This window comes from Mobula birostris, chromosome 15 (genome assembly GCF_030028105.1).
Source record: "Mobula birostris isolate sMobBir1 chromosome 15, sMobBir1.hap1, whole genome shotgun sequence".
NCBI lineage: Eukaryota > Metazoa > Chordata > Chondrichthyes > Myliobatiformes > Myliobatidae > Mobula > Mobula birostris.
In genome coordinates, this window is record NC_092384.1 from 49,553,561 (window position 1) to 49,573,608 (window position 20,048).

Here is a 20,048-nt window from a genome sequence, read left to right on the forward strand (position 1 = left end):
CGATTCCACATCTTCCCGGCTTATGTCCTTCCTTTCTATTGCGTTAATCTCTTCTTTAACCAGCAACGCCACCCCACCTCCCCTTCCTTCATGTCTATCCCTCCTGAATATTGAATATCCCTGAACATTGAGCTCCCATCCCTGGTCACCCTGGAGCCATGTCTCTGTGATCCCAACTATATCATAATCATTAATAACAATCTGCACTTTCAATTCATCCACCTTATTACGAATGCTCCTTGCATTGACACACAAAGCCTTCAGGCGCTCTTTTACAACTCTCTTAGCCCTTATACAATTATGCTGAAAAGTGGCCCTTTTTAATGCTTGACCTGGATTTGTCGGCCTGCCACTTTTACTTTTCTCCATAGTACTTTTTGTTTCTACCCTCACTTTACACCCCTCTGCCTCTCTGCACTGGTTCCCATCCCCCTGTAGTGAACTAACCTCCTCACGCCTAGCCTCTTTAATTTGACTCCCACCCCCCAACCATTCTAGTTTAAAGTCACCTCAGTAGCCCCCGCTAATCTCCCTGCCAGGATATTGGTCCCCCTAGGATTCAAGTGCAACCCGTCCTTTTTGTACAGGTCACGCCTGCGCCAAAAGAGGTCCCAATGATCCAAAAACTTGAATCCCTGCCCCCTGCTCCAATCCCTCAGCCACGCATTTATCCTCCACCTCATCGCATTCCTACTCTCACTGTCGCGTGGCACAGGCAGTAATCCCGAGATTACTACCTTTGCGGTCCTTTTTCTCAACTCCCTTCCTAGCTCCCTATATTCTCCTTTCAGGACCTTCATCGTCTTCAATTTGCCATCACAGCCTTTGATCAACTGAAGAAAGTGGGGTGTGAGGATCAAGACCTCATGCCTGGCACATAGTCATCAGAGCAACCATGATCCCTGATGTCAAATATGCTTTCTGGAACGTGGATTAGCTACAGCAGGGTCCTCAAAGCACTGGAGAGACACCACTGATGTCCTTTACCCAAAATCCTCTAAGTTCATAGGAAGTATAAATGAACCAATGTCAATGTCCCCTCCCAGGCCAACATTCCCAGGCAGCATTTTGACCCTTGGTTCTGCTGAGTGATGCATTCCGTCCGAGTGCTTAGACTCCAAAGCAAGCAGCCTATTCCAAGTTCTGTAATGGGAAGAATTGATTCAAGGATGTGTTCAAGGTCTCCAAGTTCGAAGTAAAATTTATTATCAGTACATACATGTCACCCCATACAACCCTGAGATTCTTTTAAAGCAGGCATGTTTAGCAAATCTATAGACCAGTAACTAAAGAGGATCTGTAAACAGTAAACAAACTCTGCAAAAGCATTTAATAAATAAATAGCAATAAATAATGAGCATGAAATAACAAGATAAAAGAAGCCTTATATGTGTGTAGCTATCCCTTTTTGTTCAAGAGCCTAATGGTTGAGGGGTAGAGGCTTCTTCTTGCAGAAATGCGGTATTCCTCTGGAGTCTTGGGAATCTGTGTCCCTTTGGCTGACCAAAGTGAAGGAGCATTTGGAATGAGAGTGAGAATATTGAGTCCATGCACCAGATAGACGTAGAAAACCTGCCTAAGAGGTGGAAGGAGTGAACAATCCCACAAACTAACCACCATCCAGCCTGTTACACACCTTCTGCTCCATCTATTGAAAAGACTATAGTTTCGAGGTTGGTCTCATCAGCCACCTCAGAACCTGCAAAACAGGAGTGGACGTGAGTCACCTTTAATCCTGAGGAATTAGGAAGGGAGGAGGGGAGGAGGAGGAATAATAGAGTGGTTCCAAAAGTATTCATCAGTTTGCATAACCTGCAAACATTTTCAAATTACTTTGAGAAATCCCAGAGTAGTTCCATTTTAAGGAAATAATAGTTTGAAATGAATATTTCTTCTCAACTTATAACTTAATGTATATGTTGAACTAATTTTGGAAGGCGAGCAACTCAGATGCACAACTTATTTTCCCCTGTCTCTCTGAAGCTTGCATGCGCAAATTCTCTGCAGCAATCTTGATAGTATCCATTAGAAGCGGATTAAGATTTATTTATTAATTTACCCTTTTTTCCCTCCTGAAGGTACTAATTTTTATTAGATGAGACATTAAGTGCAAAGGCCAACTTTAATTTCAGACACCATTATGAAGAATGAAAAATTAAAAAAAAAGACAAGAAGCTGTAACTGGCTGATGTCAAGCTCCAGCTTTAAGACCCTGGTGGTTATAATAGGAAGTTTGTATTAGGACCAAAGTTTTGATTTCTATAACCGAGAACTAGTTGCATTTGGAGCTTCTGTACAGGTAAAACTTGGAAATAAGAACATATACAGCAGGAATTCTGCAGATGCTGGAAATTCAAGCAACACACATAAAAGTTGCTGGTGAACGCAGCAGGCCAGGCAGCATCTCTAGGAAGAGGTACAGTCGACGTTTCAGGCTGAGACCCTTCGTCAGGACTAACTGAAGGAAGAGTGAGTAAGGGATTTGAAAGTTAGAGGGGGAGGAGGAGGGGGAGGGGGAGATCCAAAATGATAGGAGAAGACAGGAGAGGGAGGGATGGAGCTAAGAGCTGGACAGGTGATAGGCAAAAGGGATACGGGAGAATCATGGGACAGGAGGTCCGGAAAGAAAGACAAGGAGGGCGGGGGGGACCCAGAGGATGGGCAAGGGGTATATTCAGAGGGACAGAGGGAGAAAAAGGAGAGTGAGAGAAAGAATGTCTGTATAAAAATAAGTAACAGATGGGGTACGAGGGGGAGGTGGGGCATTAGTGGAAGTTAAAGAAGTCGATGTTCATGCCATCAGGTTGGAGGCTACCCAGACGGAATATAAGGTGTTGTTCCTCCAACCTGAGCGTGGCTTCATCTTTACAGTAGAGGAGGCCGTGGATAGACATGTCAGAATGGGAATGGGATGTGGAATTAAAATGTGTGGCCACTGGGAGATCCTGCTTTCTCTGGCGGACAGAGCGTAGGTGTTCAGCAAAGCGGTCTCCCAGTCTGCGTCGGGTCTCACCAATATATAAAAGGCCACATCGGGAGCACCGGACGCAGTATATCACCCCAGCCGACTCACAGGTGAAGTGTTGCCTCACCTGGAAGGACTGATTGGGGCCCTGAATGGTGGTAAGGGAGGAAGTGTAAGGGCATGTGTAGCACTTGTTCCGCTTACACGGATAAGTGCCAGGAGGGAGATCAGTGGGGAGGGATGGGGGGCACGAATGGACAAGGGAGTCGCGTAGGGAGCGGTCCCTGTGGAATGCAGAGAGAGGGGAGGAGGGAAAGATGTGCTTAGTGGTGGGATCCCGTTGGAGGTGGCGGAAGTTACAGAGAATAATATGTTGGACCCGGAGGCTGGTGGGGTGGTAGGTGAGGACCAGGGGAACCCTATTCCTAGTGGGGTGGCGGGAGGATGGAGTGAGAGCAGATGTACGTGAAATGGGGGAGATGCGTTTAAGAGCAGAGTTGATAGTGGAGGAAGGGAAGCCCCTTTCTTTAAAAAAGGAAGACATCTCTCTCATCCTAGAATGAAAAGCCTCATCCTGAGAGCAGATGCGGCGGAGACGGAGGAATTGTGAGAAGGGGATGGCGTTTTTGCAATAGACAGGGTAAGAAGAGGAATAATCCAGATAGCTGTGAGAGTCAGTAGGCTTATAGTAGATGTCAGTGGATAAGCTATCTCCAGAGACAGAGACAGAAAGATCTAGAAAGGGGAGGGAGGTGTCGGAAATGGACCAGGTAAACTTGAGGGCAGGGTGAAAGTTGGAGGCAAAGTTAATAAAGTCAACGAGCTCTGCATGCGTGCAGGAAGCAGCGCCAATGCAGTCGTCGATGTAGCGAAGGAAAAGTGGGGGACAGATACCAGAATAGGCATGGAACATAGATTGTTCCACAAAGCAAACAAAAAGGCAAGCATAGCTAGGACCCATACGGGTGCCCATAGCTACACCTTTAGTTTGGAGGAAGTGGGAGGAGTCAAAGGAGAAATTATTAAGAGTAAGCACTAATTCCGCTAGATGGAGCAGAGTGGTGGTAGAGGGAACTGATTAGGTCTGGAGTCCAAAAAGAAGCGTAGAGCTTTGAGACCTTCCTGATGTGGGGTGGAAGTATATAGGGACTGGACATCCATGGTGAAAATAAAGCGGTGGGGGCCAGGGAACTTAAAATCATCAAAGACTTTAAGAGCGTGAGAAGTGTCACGAACATAGGTAGGAAGGGATTGAACAAGGGGGGATAAAACCGTGTCGAGGTAAGAACATATTTCTTGTCTACAGTTTGTGAATGACGATTCACTCCAATAACATTTTCTGCAGCTTTGAGAATCTGAGAGAGAACAGATAACAGGTTCAAGGAGGAAGTGGATGTATTTTGTATCATATTTAAAGCTTGAAAAGAATAAGAGGAAAAAGTTCAGATTTCAATAATATGGGGGCAATGAAGCCTTTTAACTGCCTACCACTGTCAGAAGAATTAGTCATCACTGAGTGATGTTCTAGCCTTGACCTGTTCTTCATTCAATCAGCAAGTGTACAATTGAAAAACCATGCAGTGACATCCTCATTGATCACAGGTAGTTCTAGTGATTCAGTTCTGAACTTAGTCAGCAAGTCGAGATTGACTATGGACAATGTAGATTGCATTTTGCCACAGCTATAGTCAGAGCTGTGGCAGAGAATTGTAGCACATGGGCTTTGTCTTTCCAAGTTAGCAAAGTAAATGAAAGATGAGTTGAAAATTATAGGATCTATGATAAGGAAATTGTCATTACTGGGAGAATATCTGTTCTGTTCCCAGGGTTGTAGTTGGCCACAGTGAGTATAGTGACACTATATAACCAGTAAGCAGATTTGAAACCTCAAACAGCAATCCCCAGAAGTCTGCTTATTCCAGCCTTTGACTGGATAGAGGATGAGGGAAAATAAGAGCAGGACGATGTCTTCAAGTCTTTTAATCAATACAATTCTTTGTCAATGTCACATTTCCACCATTTTCCCCATATACCTTGATGCCTTTTGTCTAGAAATTCATCTTCTCAAGTATATTAATCAACTTGGTCTCCACCACCTACAATGTTGGAGAATTTCTCAGGTTTACCACCCTCAGAATAGGTTTGTCTTCAATCATAAATGGCTTACTCTGAATCCTTCACATGTGGCTCTGATTTCTAGGTTCTCAAGCCAGTAGCATCATAGTCTCTGCACCCAGACTCTTCAACCTCATCAGGATTTTGTACATTACAAGGAGGATTAACATGGTTTAGGACAGTGAGCCACAGTAGAAGGCTCAGTTGAAGAATTCTGAAGGCTTTTACCATCAAGGGAATTAACTGCACATCGCAGTTTGGTCCATGACAGAGTACGAGGTGGAGGAAAGAGACTGTTTACAATTGAGACCCTTGCACTACAATGTTCGGTACTTGGGAGATTTGAGTGTGCTGCTAGAAATAAGAATCTAGCATGAGTAAACAGTATGGAGCTGGTAATGGAGCAGACTTCAGAATAGAGAGGTGTAGAGACAGAGGTACGACACGGTGGAAACATAGAGAGAAACGCAGAAAAACATACAGCACAATGCAGACCCTTCGGCCCACAAAGCTGTGCCGAACATGTCCCTACCTTAGAACTACCTAGGCTTTACCCATAGCCCTCTATTTTTCTAAGCTCCATGTAGCCATCCGGGAATTTCTTAAAAAACCCTATTGTTTCCACCTCCACCACCACCGCCGGCAGCCTATTCCACACATTTATCACTCTCTGCGTAAAAAACTTACCTCTGACATCTCCTCTGTCCCTACTTCCAAGCACCTTAAAACTTAAAACTATGCCCTCTTGTGCTAGCCAATTCAACCCTGGGTAAAAGCCTCTGACTATCCACATGATCAATGCCTCTCATTATCTTGTACACCTCTATCAATTCACCTCTCATCCTCCGTCGCTCCAAGGAGAAAAGGCCGAGTTCACTCAAACTATTCTCATAAGGCACGCTCCACAATCCAGGCAATATCCTTGTAAATCTCCCCTGCACCCTTTCTATGGTTTCCACATCCTTCCCATAGTGAGGCGACCAGAATTGAGCACAGTACTCCAAGTGGGTCTGACCAGGGTCCTACAGAGCTGCAACATTACCTCTGGGCTCTTAAACTCAATCCGACAATTGATGAAGGCCAATGCACCATATGCCTTCTTAACCACAGATTCAACCTGCATAGCAGCTTTGAGCATCCTATGGACTCAGACCATAAGATCCCTCTGAACCTCCACACTGCCAAGAGTCTTACCATTAATACTATATTCTGCCATCATATTTGACCTACCAAAATGAACTACATCACACTTATCTGGGTTGAACTCCATCTGCCACTTCTCAGCCCAGTTTTGCATCCTGTCGATGTCCCGTTATAACCTCTGGCAGCCCTCCACACTATCCACAACACCCCCAACCTTTGTGTCATCAGCAAATTTACTAACCCATCCCTCCATTTCCTCATCCAGGTCATTTATAAAAATCACAAAGAGTAGGGGTCCCAGAACAGATCCCTGAGGCATACCACTGGTCACTGGCCTCCATGCAGAATATGACCTGTCTACAACCACTCTTTGCCTTCTGTGGGCAAGCCAATTCTAGATCCACAAAGCAATGTCCCCTTGGATCCCATGCCTCCTCACTTTCTCAATAAACCTTGCATGGGGTACAAATCAAATCCCTTGCTAAAATCTATTTACACTATGTTACGGCTCTACCTTCATCAATGTGTCCAGTCACATCCTCAAAAAATTCAATCATGCTCGTAAGGCATGACCTACCTTTGACAAAGCCATGCTGGCTATTCCTAATCATATTATGCCTCTCCAAATGTTCATAAATCCTGCCTCTCAGGATCTTCTCCATCAACTTACCAACCGCTGAAGTAAGACTCACTGGCCTATAATTTCTTGGGCTAGCCCTTCTCCCTTTCTTGAATAAGGGAACAACATCTGCAATCCTCCAATCCTCCGGAATCTCTCCTGTCCTCATTGATAATGCAAAGATCATTGCCAGCGGCTCAGCAATCTCCTCCCTCGCTTCCCACAGTAGTTTTGGGTACATCCCATCCGGTCCCGGTGACTTATCCAACTTGATGCTTTCCAAAAGCTCCAGCACATTCTCTTCCTTAATATCTACATTCTCAAGCTTTTCAATCCACTGCAAGTCATTCCTACAATTGCCAAGATCCTTTCAGTAGTGAATATTGAAGCAAAGTATTCATTAAGTGCCTCTGCTATTTCTTCCGGTTCCATACACACTTTTCCATTGTCACACTTGATTGGTCCTATTCTCTCACGTCTTAACCTCTTGTTCTTCACATACTTGTAGAATGCCTTGAGGTTTTCTTAATCTTGTCCACCAAGGCCTTCTCATGGCCCCTTCTGGCTCTCCTAATTTCATTCTTAAGCTCCTTCCTGCAAGCATTATAATCTTCTAGATTCATATCATTATGTAGTTTTCTGAACCTTTCGTAAGTTCTTCTTTTCTTCTTGACTAGATTTACAACAGCCTTTGTACACCACGGATCTTGTACCCTACCATCCTTTCCATGTCTCATTGGAACGTACCTACTCAGAACCCCACACAAATATCCCCTGAAAATTTAGAACATAGAAAATAGAATAGTACAGCACATTACAGGCCCTTCGGCCCACATTGTTGTGCCGACCCTCAAACCCTGCCTCCCATATAACCCCCCCACCTTAAATTCCTCCATATACCTGTCTAGTAGTCTCTTAAATTTCACGAGTGTATCTGCCTCCACCACTGACTCAGGCAGTGCATTCTACGCATTAACCACTCTCTGAGTAAAAAACCTTCCTCTAATATCGCCCTTGAACTTCCCACCCCTTACCTTAAAGCCATGTCCTCTTGTATTGAGCAGTGGTGCCCTGGGGAAGAGGCGCTGGCTATCCACTCTATCTATTCCTCTTATTATCTTGTACACCTCTTTCATGTCTCCTCTCATCCTCCTTCTCTCCAAAGAGTAAAGCCCTAGCTCCCTTAATCTCTGATCATAATGCATACTCTCTAAACCAGGCAGCATCCTGGTAAATCTCCTCTGTACCCTTTCCAATGCTTCCACATCCTTCCTATAGTGAGGTGACCAGAACTGGACACAGTACTCCAATTGTGACCTAACCAGAGTTTTATAGAGCTGCATCATTACATCATGACTCTTAAACTCCATCCCTCGACCTATGAAAGCTAACACCCCTAAGTTTTCTTAACTACCCTATCTACCTGTGAGGCAACTTTCAGGGATCTGTGGACACGTACCCCCAGATACCCCAGCTCCTCCACACTACCAAGTATCCTGCCATTTACTTTGTACTCTGCCTTGGCGTTTGTCCTTCCAAAGTGTACCACCTCACACTTCTCCGGGTTGAACTCCATCTGCCACTTCTCAGCCCACTTCTGCATCCTATCAATGTCTCTCTGCAATCTTCGACAATCCTCTACACTATCTACAACACCACCCACCTTTGTGTTGTCTGCAAACTTGCCAACCCACCCCTCTACTCTCACATCCAGGTCGTTAATAAAAATCACGAAAAGTAGAGGTCCCAGAACAGATCCTTGTGAGACACCACTAGTCACAATCCTCCAATCTGAATGTACTCCCTCCACCATGACCTTCTACCTTCTGCAGGCAAGCCAATTCTGAATCCACCTGGCCAAACTTCCCTGGATCCCATGCCTTCTGACTTTCTGAATAAGCCTACCATGTGAAACCTTGTTAAATGCCTTACTAAAATCCATGTAGATCACATCCACTCCGTTACCCTCATCTATATGCCTGGTCACCCTCTCAAAGAACTCTATCAGGCTTGTTAGACACGATCTGCCCTTCACAAAGCCATGCTGACTGTCCCTGATCAGACCATGATTCTCTAAATGCCCATAGATCCTACCTCTAAGAACCTTTTCCAACAGCTTTCCCACCACAGACGTAAGGCTCACTGGTCTATAATTACCCGGACTATCCCTACTACCTTTTTTCGAACAAGGGGACAACATTCGCCTCCCTACAATCTTCCAGTACCATTCCCATGGACAACGAGGACATAAAAATCCTAGCCAGAGGCTCAGCAATCTCTTCCCTCGCCTCATGGAGCAGCCTGGGGAATATTCCGTCAGGCCCTGGGGACTTATCCATCCTAATGTATTTTAACAACTCCAACACCTCCTCTCCCTTAATATCAACATGCTGCAGAACATCAACCTCACTCATATTGTCCTCACCATCATCAAGTTCCCTCTCATTGGTGAATACCGAAGAGAAATATTCATTGAGGACCTCGCTCACTTCCACAGCCTCCAGGCACATCTTCCCACCTTTATCTCTAATCGGTCCTACCTTCACTCTTGTCATCCTTTTGTTCTTCACATAATTGAAGAATGCCTTGGGGTTTTCCTTTACCCTACTTGCCAAGGCCTTCTCATGCCCCCTTCTTGCTCTTCTCAGCCCCTTCTTAAGCTCCTTTCTTGCTTCCCTATATTCCTCAATAGACCCATCTGATCCTTGCTTCCTAAACCTCATGTATGCTGCCTTCTTCCACCTGACTAGATTTTCCACCTCACTTGTCACCCATGGTTCCTTCACCCTACCATTCTTTATCTTCCTCACCGGGACAAATTTATCCCTAACATCCTGCAAGAGATCTCTAAACATTGACCGCATGTCCATAGTACATTTCCCTGCAAAAACATCATCCCAGTTCACACCTGCAAGTTCTAGCCTTACAGCCTCATAATTTGCCCTTCCTCAAGTCAAAATTTTCCTGTCCTCTCTGATTCTATCCTTTTCCATGTTAATGCTAAAGGCCAGGGAGCAGTGGTCACTGTCCCCCAGATGCTCACCCACTGAGAGATCTGTGACCTGATCCGGTTCATTACCTAGTACTAGATCTACTATGGCATTCCCCCTACTTGACCTGTCCACATATTGTGACAGGAATCCATCCTGGACACACTTAACAAACTCTGCCCCATCTAAACCCTTGGAACTAATCAGGTGCCAATCAATATTAGGGAAGTTAAAGTCACCCATGATAACAACCCTGTTATTTTTGCACCTTTCCAAAATCTGCCTCCCAATCTGCTCCTCTGTATCTCTGCTGCTACCAGGGGGCCTATAGAATACCCCTAATAGAGTAACTGCTCCCTTCCTGTTCCTGACTTCCACCCATACTGACTCACCCATACTGCCACATTTCTTCCGTACATTTCCCTGAGAGCAACTGTGGAGAGGTACGGTGCTTCCAGAGAGGTACGGCACTTCCAGAGAGGTACGGCACGCTTGAGTATGCAGAAGTCCAATGACAATGGTGAAAGGAGTACAGCACCTCTCCTCTACCCGCTCCTGACCCAGCCCACCTGAATCTGTGGGCCCCACACTGACCTCATTAACACACACAACTGGACTGGAAGCTCAAGAACCCCAAATGTGAACAAACTGCCAAAGAAGAATATATATCTAAGACATCCCTTTATCTGATCTTTTAGTCAAAGTGTTAAAGATCTGAATTTTTAGTCGAAGTGTTAAAGCTTTCACAATAAATCACAATTAGGCATTTATTCACTCATATGAAATAGCAATTTCTGATTGCCCAATAGCAGATTTGAACCACAAATGGTGTAGCAGCAAGTGAGCGATAAAGTCAGGCAGGTAATCGTGTGTTAGCGCACTATGCTACTACACCTGTGTGAAATCTGGGAGTTAGCCTACAAATTAATCTGGTACTCAAGTGTCAAACAAGAGAAAATCTGCAGCTGCTGGAAATCCGAGCGACACACACAAAATGCTGGAGGAACTCAGTTGGCGAGGCAGCATCTCGGAAATGAGTACAGTCAAATTTTCAGACCAAATCTCTTTGGCAGGACTGAAGAAAAAAAGCTGAGGAGTAGATTTAAAAGGTAGGTGAAGGGAGAGAAACACAAGGTGAGAGGTGAAACCTGGAGGGGAAAATGAAGTAAAGAGCTGGGAAGTTGATTGGTGAAAGAGACAAGCAATGGAAGAAAAAGAAGGGTGGAGGGGCACCAGAGGGAGGTGATGTGTGAGCAAGGGGACAAGGTGAGAGGGGAAAAGGGGATGGGAAATGATGAAGGGGATGGGACATTACCGGAAGTTTGAAAAATGCCATCAGGCTGGCGGCTACCCAAACGGAATACAAGGTGTTGTTCCTCCAACCCAAGTGTGGCTTCATCACGACAGTGGAGGGGGCTATAAATGGACATATTGGAATGGGAAGTGGAATTTAAATGGATGGCCACAGGGAGATCCCACGTCAGCCTACACTGGTGATCGTCACGCACTTTTCCTACGCTACTTCCTGCTTCCCGCACCCATGCTGAACACGTCGACTTCATCCACTTTGACTCCAACTTCCACCCTGCCGTCAAATTTACCTGGTCTATTTCCGACACCTCCGTCCCCTTCCTCAATATCACTGTCTCCATCTCTGCAGACAGCCTATCTACCGATGTCCACTGACCCACGGACTCTCACAGCTACCAGAACTATACCTCGTCCCACCCTGCTACTTGTAAAAATGCTATCCCCTTCCCTCAATTCCTCCGTCTCCACCGTATCCGCTCTAAGGATGAGGCTTTTCATCCGAGAACAAAGGAGATGTTCACCTTTTTTGAAGAAAGAGGCTTCCCTTCCTCCACCATCAACGCTGCCCTCAACGGCATCTCCTCCATTTCACACATGTCTGCTCTCACCCCATCCTCCCGCCACCCTACCAGGGATAGGGTTCATCTTGTCCTCACCTACCATCCCACCAGCTTCCGCATACAGCACATAATCCTCTGAAGCTTCCGTCTCCTCCAACTGGATCCCACCACCAAACACATCTCTCCCCCCCCCCCGCACCCCACTTTCTGCTTTCCACAGGGATTGCTCCTGACATGATTCCCCTGTCCATTCATTCCTCCCCACTGATCTCCCTCCTGGCGCTTACCCTTGCAAGCGGAACAAGTGCTTCACCTGCTCCTTCGCTACCATTCAAGGCCCTAAACAGTGCTTCCGGATGAGACGACACCTCACCTGTGAGTCTGTTGGGGTCATATACCGTGTTCGGTGCTCCTGCTGCAGCCTCCTGTATATCGGTGAGGCCAAACGCAGATTGGGAGACCGCTTCACCAAGCACCTACACTCCATCCGCCTGAGAAAGCGGTATCTCCCAGTGACCACCCATTTTAATTCCACTTCCCATTCCAGTATGTTCATCCATGGCCTCTTTCACTGTGGTGAGGAGGCCACGAAGAACAACACCTTTTATTCCGTTTGGGTAGCCTCCAACCTGATGACAAGAACGTCGATTTCACGAACTTCTGGTAATGCCCCCTCAGCCTTCATAATTCCCTATCCCCTCTTCCCTCTCACCTCATCTCCTTGCCTACACACCTCCTCCCCCTGCTGCTTCTCCTCTCCCCCTTTCTTTCTTCCATGGCCTTTTGTCTCTTTCACCAATCAACTTCCAAGCTCTTTACTTCATCCCTCCCCCTTGTTTTCACCTATCACCTTGTGTTTCTCCCTCCCCCTCCTTTCAAATCTACTCAGCTTTTTTCTCCACTCCTGCCGAACAGTTTCAGCCCGAAACGTCGACTGTACTCTTTTCCATAGATCAGTGGTCCCCAACCACCGGGCCGCAATGCATGCGCTACCGGGCCACGAGGAAACAATATGATTTGGCGATATGAGTCAGCTGCACCTTCCTTCATTCCCCGTCACGCCTACTGTTGAGCTTGAACGCACGCGAGGTCATTACCCACGCATCATCCATGTCAGCGCGGGAAGAAGATCAACTCCTCGAGCTTGCAAATGACAGTGGGCTGAAAAGTATGTTTGACATAACATCTCTGCCGACATGCTGGATCAAAGTCGAGGCTAAATATCCTGAGATAGCCACGAAAGCACTGAAAATGTTGCTTCCATTTCCAACATATCTCTGCAATGAATGCAACGAAAACCAAATTGCAGAATAGACTGGACATAAGGAACCCCCTTCGAGTATCGCTGTCTCCAATCACCCTTCGATGACACCGTCTTGTTGCAGGGAAACAAGCCCAGGGCTCCCACTGATTCAGTTATATTGGTGTGTTCCAATGATTTTATGCGTTCATACGGGGAAAATATGTGCCGTGTGTTTAATATCCAAACATTACTTAAAATGTTATGATGCTATTGACTTATAAATGACTTATATAACCATATAACAATTACAGCACGGAAACAGACCATCTCTGCCCTTCTAGTCCGTGCCAAACGCTACTCTCACCTAGTCCCACCGACCTGCACTCAGCCCATAACCTTCCATTCCTTTCCTGTCCATATACCTATCCAATTTTTCTTTAAATGATAATATCGAACCTGCCTCTACCACTTCTACTGGAAGTTCGTTCAATACTTACTTCAAGCTCCCCTGTCCTCCCCTGATAATTGACTTATCACTATATTCACGCGAGGAAAATATGCGCTGTGTGTTTAATATTAAATTCGTTAGATGAACCCTTTTAGAAACAAAATTGAGTGTATTAGCCACTTCTCACCTATATTCCGGTCGTGATTAACACCACCCCGCCCCCCCCCCGCCGAACAGAATTGCCAAAAATGATTTGTAGAAAAAAATTGGCATGTAAACACATGCGCAAGTCACGCATGCGCACTGGTGCCCGCGCAAGGCTTCATGGTCATTGTAGTCTTTCTCGGGGTAAGCCCAACGTATTTGACTGCTACTCTTGTCCGTTGGCAACCGTACCCCCCCCCCCCCAGGTCAGTCAGTCCGCAAGAATATTGCCAATAATAAACCGGTCCGCAGTGCAAAAACGGTCGGGGATCCCTGCCATAGATGCTGCCTGGGCTGCTGAGTTCCACCAGCATTTTGTGTGTGTTGCTCTGGCACTCAGTGCTGAGCTTCCCAGAAGACTTTTTGTTCCATTTGTGATACGTAATCTCTGGTATTGGTGGCAAATAAATCGTAAATATTCCACGTTCTTTCAGCATCATTTCACAAAACCAGCACTGATGGCTGAATGACAACTGTTCTTTCATTTAGCCAGCTGAGGAGTGCGATAGTTTGTTTTATTGAAATGCAAATCTTTCGTTCAGAACGGTTTCCTGCACAGTGGCTCCCTTTCGCTTCTATTCCCAGCTGCAGTTGCTCTTCCCGGCCTCTACCCCCGATACTGCAGTGCCGAGGTTAGACATGCTGAAGCATCCCAGGTGGTTAAAGTGAGGACCAAAATGCTGGAAACATTAAACTAATCAGGCAGCATTGAAGAAGTAAAACAAAGTTAATATTTCAGCTTGAAAACCCTTTGTCAGGAATAGAATAGAAAATCTTAAGTTGCAGCGAGGCCAAGGAGGGATGGATACGGTACCTTTCCACGCTCTGGGATCGAGATGGTTGGAATTCGATTACCAATGAGCACTGGATGAGGAAGGAACCCGGGTCACCGTTGAATCTTAGAGGCATGGAGCTCAAAAGCATGGAAACAGGCCCTTTGGCCCATCTAGTCCATGCCAAACTGATTTTCTGCCTAGTCCCATCTGCCAGCTCTACAGCTTTTGTTCTTTTCCCATTCTGTTCTTATCCAAATTTCTGTTAAGTGTCGAGATCGAACCCACATCCTCCGCTTGCAATGGCTGCTTGTTCCACACTCTCACCAACCTGAGAGAAGTTGTTCCCTCTAAAATAATTCACCTTTCAACCCTAAACTGTGACCTATGGCGGATGAGGTGGGGGCAGACAGTGTGGAGAGGAGAAACGGGTGAGCAGTGGGAAGGCTCGGGAAGAGGGAGAAAGAGGAGGGCAGGGGAAAGCTGAGTGGGGGAGAGGGAAACAGAAGTGAGGGCCCTGCGGTGTTGGAGGATGGACTGGCTCTGCAGAGCGACGGACAGCCTCACCCGAGCGACTTTGGCTTCCCTCCTGCAATGATTGGCACACAATGATCAGGAGGTCGGGTATCTCCAAGTTGACTTGGAATTTCTTGCAGTGGCTGGCAACTCCGAATCCAGCTGGTTCCATGTTGGCTCAATCATACTGTGATGGGAGTCCTTGATGAGGATGGTTTGGACCCAGCTGCTGGTTCGAGGCATGGTATCCAATTGGATCGCAGCACAAAACAAACGCTGGACAAGATCACTAGTAGACTTATGAGTGAGCACCGAGCCGCGGTTCAGGTGTTCCCTAAATACTCGATTCTTGGTGCCCAAAACAAAATTATCAATTAGTGTGATCGTCCTGGACTGCGCTGGCTATCTGTACTCCGAGGAGTTAGAGCGTCTAAATCTCAGGAGCTGGCGTGGTTGGGAGCGCCTCGTAACACAAAACAAATTCACTCCAAGAAAAGTGAACCATTATCCATCTTCCCTCAATCCACCTGCATCCTCTGATGCAATTCTCACCTGCTCTCTTACTGTTGTCATTCATTCCATTCTTTGCCCAACACTAGCCAGAAGATGGCTGATAAAGATCTCTAATACTGCGTCATTCTCAGTTATCTCCCCCAAAATCCGTTCTTGGTTTTCTCCCATTTCTTGCCCTCACGCAACTCCTGGGCTTCATCATCTGAAAACACAGCAACAATGACCGTATTCCATTGATGATGCCCCTAGCCCTACCCCATTGCTACCTCTCTCAAGGTAGACCAGTTTCACAATATTCTATTGAGAAGCTTTCCTACTCTTCCTTTGCGTGAACAACACACTCAGGGGAAGAGTTTCGGACTGAAATGTTGACTGTACTTTTTTCCATCGATGCTGCCTGGCCTGCTGAGTTCTTACAGCATTTTGTGTGTGTGACATTCAGAGGAGTCCATTTCAACTATATGGACTGCACACTTCCCACACAGAACAAGCATGTGCATATCCTTACTGTCTCTGGCCACATTTCACATCTGAACAATGAACACATGATGAAGTAAGTGACTGAGCCATCCTTTTGGAGAGCAGCAAAAAAACATGAGCATTTTAAAGGTAGAATATTAAAGCTACAAATGGAGGGCTGGTGAACTTTCTAGACCCTGACACATTGAATGGCTCTAGCATGAATCGTCTCAAAGTAACGTACAGTATTATCAAAGTACTTTATGCAGCCTGAGATTTGCCTTCTCACAGACAGCCACAAAAGAAAGAAACCCAATTTAAAAAAAATACTGAATGTGTGGAGAGAGAAAAAAACAACTGTGCAAACAATAAAAGTAAGCAAATAGCATTCTGAACTCTAGTTCACGAAAGTGAGACACGAAGCCAAGCATCATAGCAGCCGACTCAGGAGCCAGTTAGTTGTAGGACACAGCCTCAGTTTAGCACAGAGTAAACCTCAAGGAGCATCAAGCTGAAGCGGCCCATCCCTCACCTCATTTGGTACATGTATCATTCATAGATCATATTTGAAATAAACTAAAGTTGTCTTACAAATATAAAAATAAAATAAGGTAGCAAAACTAAATGCATTCTGGTCTAAAATGTAAGTAAAATATGTTCTTTCAGTAAAACACAGTTCTCCTCATGGTGATTCTGTGGGCATAGTTTAAATGTGTCAAAATACAGATTAACATTTTCACCATTCCTTTTTATATTTCTGATAACAGAACAACAGTAAATCTGCTTCAGATGCAAATATAAATTTCCATTCTACTTTCATAGTCAAGAAAATCAAACATCAACGATCTTTACATTCTTTTCTCAAAGACCCATTTTGAAACTTCACAGTAATCTGTCACATTGTTAGAAGAAAGATTAATAGTGATTGCTTTTATTTAAAGATTAAAAAACTTTTGTTTGCCAGGAATTTGGAGTGGAAAAACAAGTGAATACACTGGAGGATAAAAGATGGAAATATTCTAAATCTTTTGTTTTGTTATTTTTTGTCTCTGTGCCTTTTCTTCTCACATCTTGTCGGTGACAGTGCATTTTCTGAATCTCAATTACTGCTTGAATGCAGTCTAGAAGAAGTTTCTATGGTTTATTCTATGGAAATAAAAATCCAGTGATTATTGACTGTGAAATTACTCTGTACTGCTGACTAGTGATGCTACTATATAATCATAACACAATGCTAAACCTAAGGCAATGATTATAATCAATTACAATGCAGCACCTGGGAAATGCACCAATGTTAATTACAATTACTGATTGATTTTGGGAACAAATTTTTTTAAAGACCATTTTAAAACTGATGTTAAAAATGTCAAGATAGTGATTTTGAAAAAGATTACTTTCACAATTTGCATTGTTAAAATTTTCTGCATTTACCTAGGGGGAAAAGTGTTTGCATTTTTTGAGGTTGTCTTAAAATGCTTTATTTCAAATGAGGTACAAGTGTTGTCAGTATTGTAAAGCTAAACACAATGCAGCTAAATTTACCACAGCAAGCCTCATAAATAATGTAACTATAATCTGTTCGGTTGTCATTGAGTAGTTGATAAATATTGGGTTGAATAATGGGGCTAACTTCTTTACTCTTCTTTGAAATCAACCTCTTAAGTTCACCTCAGCCTTGGAAGATGGATCTTCAGCTTAGTCTCATCTTTCGAAATTGTAGCGATTCCTCAGTAGTGCGGCGGAGAACTAGCCAGGATGTTTAAGGTGAAAGGTTAGGCAATAATGTATGGAGATGATTAATCTGTTGACAAGATGAATTATTAATATTGTATCATTAATTCAAATGGCTAATACTAAACCCATGCATTCAAACTTATGATGAGACCAAATATAACCAAACATAGAATAATGTGGTATATTGTGCCAACATCCACGTATTTTTAAAGACCTTCCACCTTCTGATTACAAACTAAGACAGGTTTTAATGTTTTGGTCAAACATTCTTGATAATATTTTCCATTATAAATTATCATGCCAGAATATCCACTCAATTTACAGCTGAGCAAACACAGCACTCAAAGTATTATATCTCCATGCACAAAGTATAAGAAATAAGGTGGATGATCTTAAATAGGTTTTTTGCGTCTGTATTTACTAAGGAAACTGGCATGAAGTCTATGGAATTGAGGGAATCAAGTAGTGAGATCATGGAAAGTGTACAGATTGAAAAGGAGGAGGTGCTTGCTGTCTTGAGGAAAATTAAAGTGGATAAATCCCCGGGACCTGACAGGGTATTCCCTCGGACCTTGAAGGAGACTAGTGTTGAAATTGCGGGGGCCCTGGCAGAAATATTTAAAATGTCGCTGTCTACGGGTGAGGTGCCGGAGGATTGGAGAGTGGCTCATGTTGTTCCGTTGTTTAAAAAAGGATCGAAAAGTAATCCGGGAAATTACAGGCTGGTGAGTTTAACGTCGGTAGTAGGTAAGTTATTGGAGGGAGTACTAAGAGACAGAATCTACGAGCATTTGGATAGACAGGGACTTATTAGGGAGAGTCAACATGGCTTTGTGCATGGTAGGTCATGTTTGACCAATCTATTGGAGTTTTTCGAGGAGGTTACCAGGAAAGTGGATGAAGGGAAGGCAGTGGATATTGTCTACATGGATTTCAGGAAGGCCTTTGACAAGGTCCCGCATGGGAGGTTAGTTAGGAAAATTCAGTCGCTAGGTATACATGGAGAGGTGGTAAATTGGATTAGACATTGGCTCAATGGAAGAAGCCAAAGAGTGTTGGTAGAGAATTGCTCCTCTGAGTGGAGGCTGTGACTAGTGTTGTGCCACAGAGATCAGTGCTGGGTCCATTGTTATTTGTCATCTATATCAATGATCTGGATGATAATGTGGTAAATTGGATCAGCAAATTTGCTGATGATACAAAGATTGGAGGTGTAGTAGACAGTGAGGAAGGTTTTCAGAGCCTGCAGAGGGACTTGGACCAGCTGGAAAAATGGGCTGAAAAATGGCAGATGGAGTTTAATACAGACAAGTGTGAGGTATTGCACGTTGGAAGTTCAAACCAAGGTAGAACATACAGGGTTAATGGTAAGGCACTGAGGAGTGCAGTAGAACAGTGGGATCTGGGAATACAGATACAAAATTCCCTAAAAGTGGCGTCACAAGTAGATAGGGTCGTAAAGAGAGCTTTTGGTACATTGGCCTTTATTAATCAAAGTATTGAGTATAAGAGCTGGAATGTTATGATGAGGTTGTATAAGGCATTGGTGAGGCCGAATCTGAAGTATTGTGTTCAGTTTTGGTCACCAAATTACAGGAAGGATATAAATAAGGTTGAAAGAGTGCAGAGAAGGTTTACAAGGATGTTGCCGGGACTTGAGAAACTCAGTTACAGAGAAAGGTTGAATAGGTTAGGACTTTATTTCCTGGAGCGTAGAAGAATGAGGGGAGATTTGATAGAGGTATATAAAATTATGATGGGTATAGATAGAGTGAATGCAAGCAGGCTTTTTCCACTGAGGCAAGGGGAGAAAAAAACCAGAGGACATGGGTTAAGGGTGAGGGGGGAAAAGTTTAAAGGGAACATTAGGGGGGGCTTCTTCACACGGAGAGTGGTGGGAGTATGGAATGAGCTGCCAGATGAGGTGGTAAATGCGGGTTCTTTTTTAACATTTAAGAATAAATTGGACAGATACATGGATGGGAGGTGTATGGAGGGATATGGTCCGTGTGCAGGTCAGTGGGACTAGGCAGAAAATGGTTCGGCACAGCCAAGAAGGGCCAAAAGGCCTGTTTTTGTGCTGTAGTTTCTATGGTTTCTATGATCTTGTTGCACTATTACAGATTGTCAGATATGATGATGCGGCCATCACTGAATCATGGCTGAAGGATGGTTGTAGTTGGAAGCTGAATGTCCAGGTTGTTTTGGAGGAATAGGAAGGTAGGCAGAGGAAGTGGCATAGCTGTGCTGGTGAAGAATGGCATCAAATCAGTAGAAGGATGTGACATAGGATCAGAAGATGTTGAATCCTTGTGGGTTAAGTTAAGAAATTACAAGGGTAGAAGGACCCTGATGGCAGTTATATACAGGCCTCCCAACAGTAGCTGGGATGTGAACCACAGATTACAACACAAAATAGAAAAGTGTCAAAAGGCAATATTATCATAGTGATGGG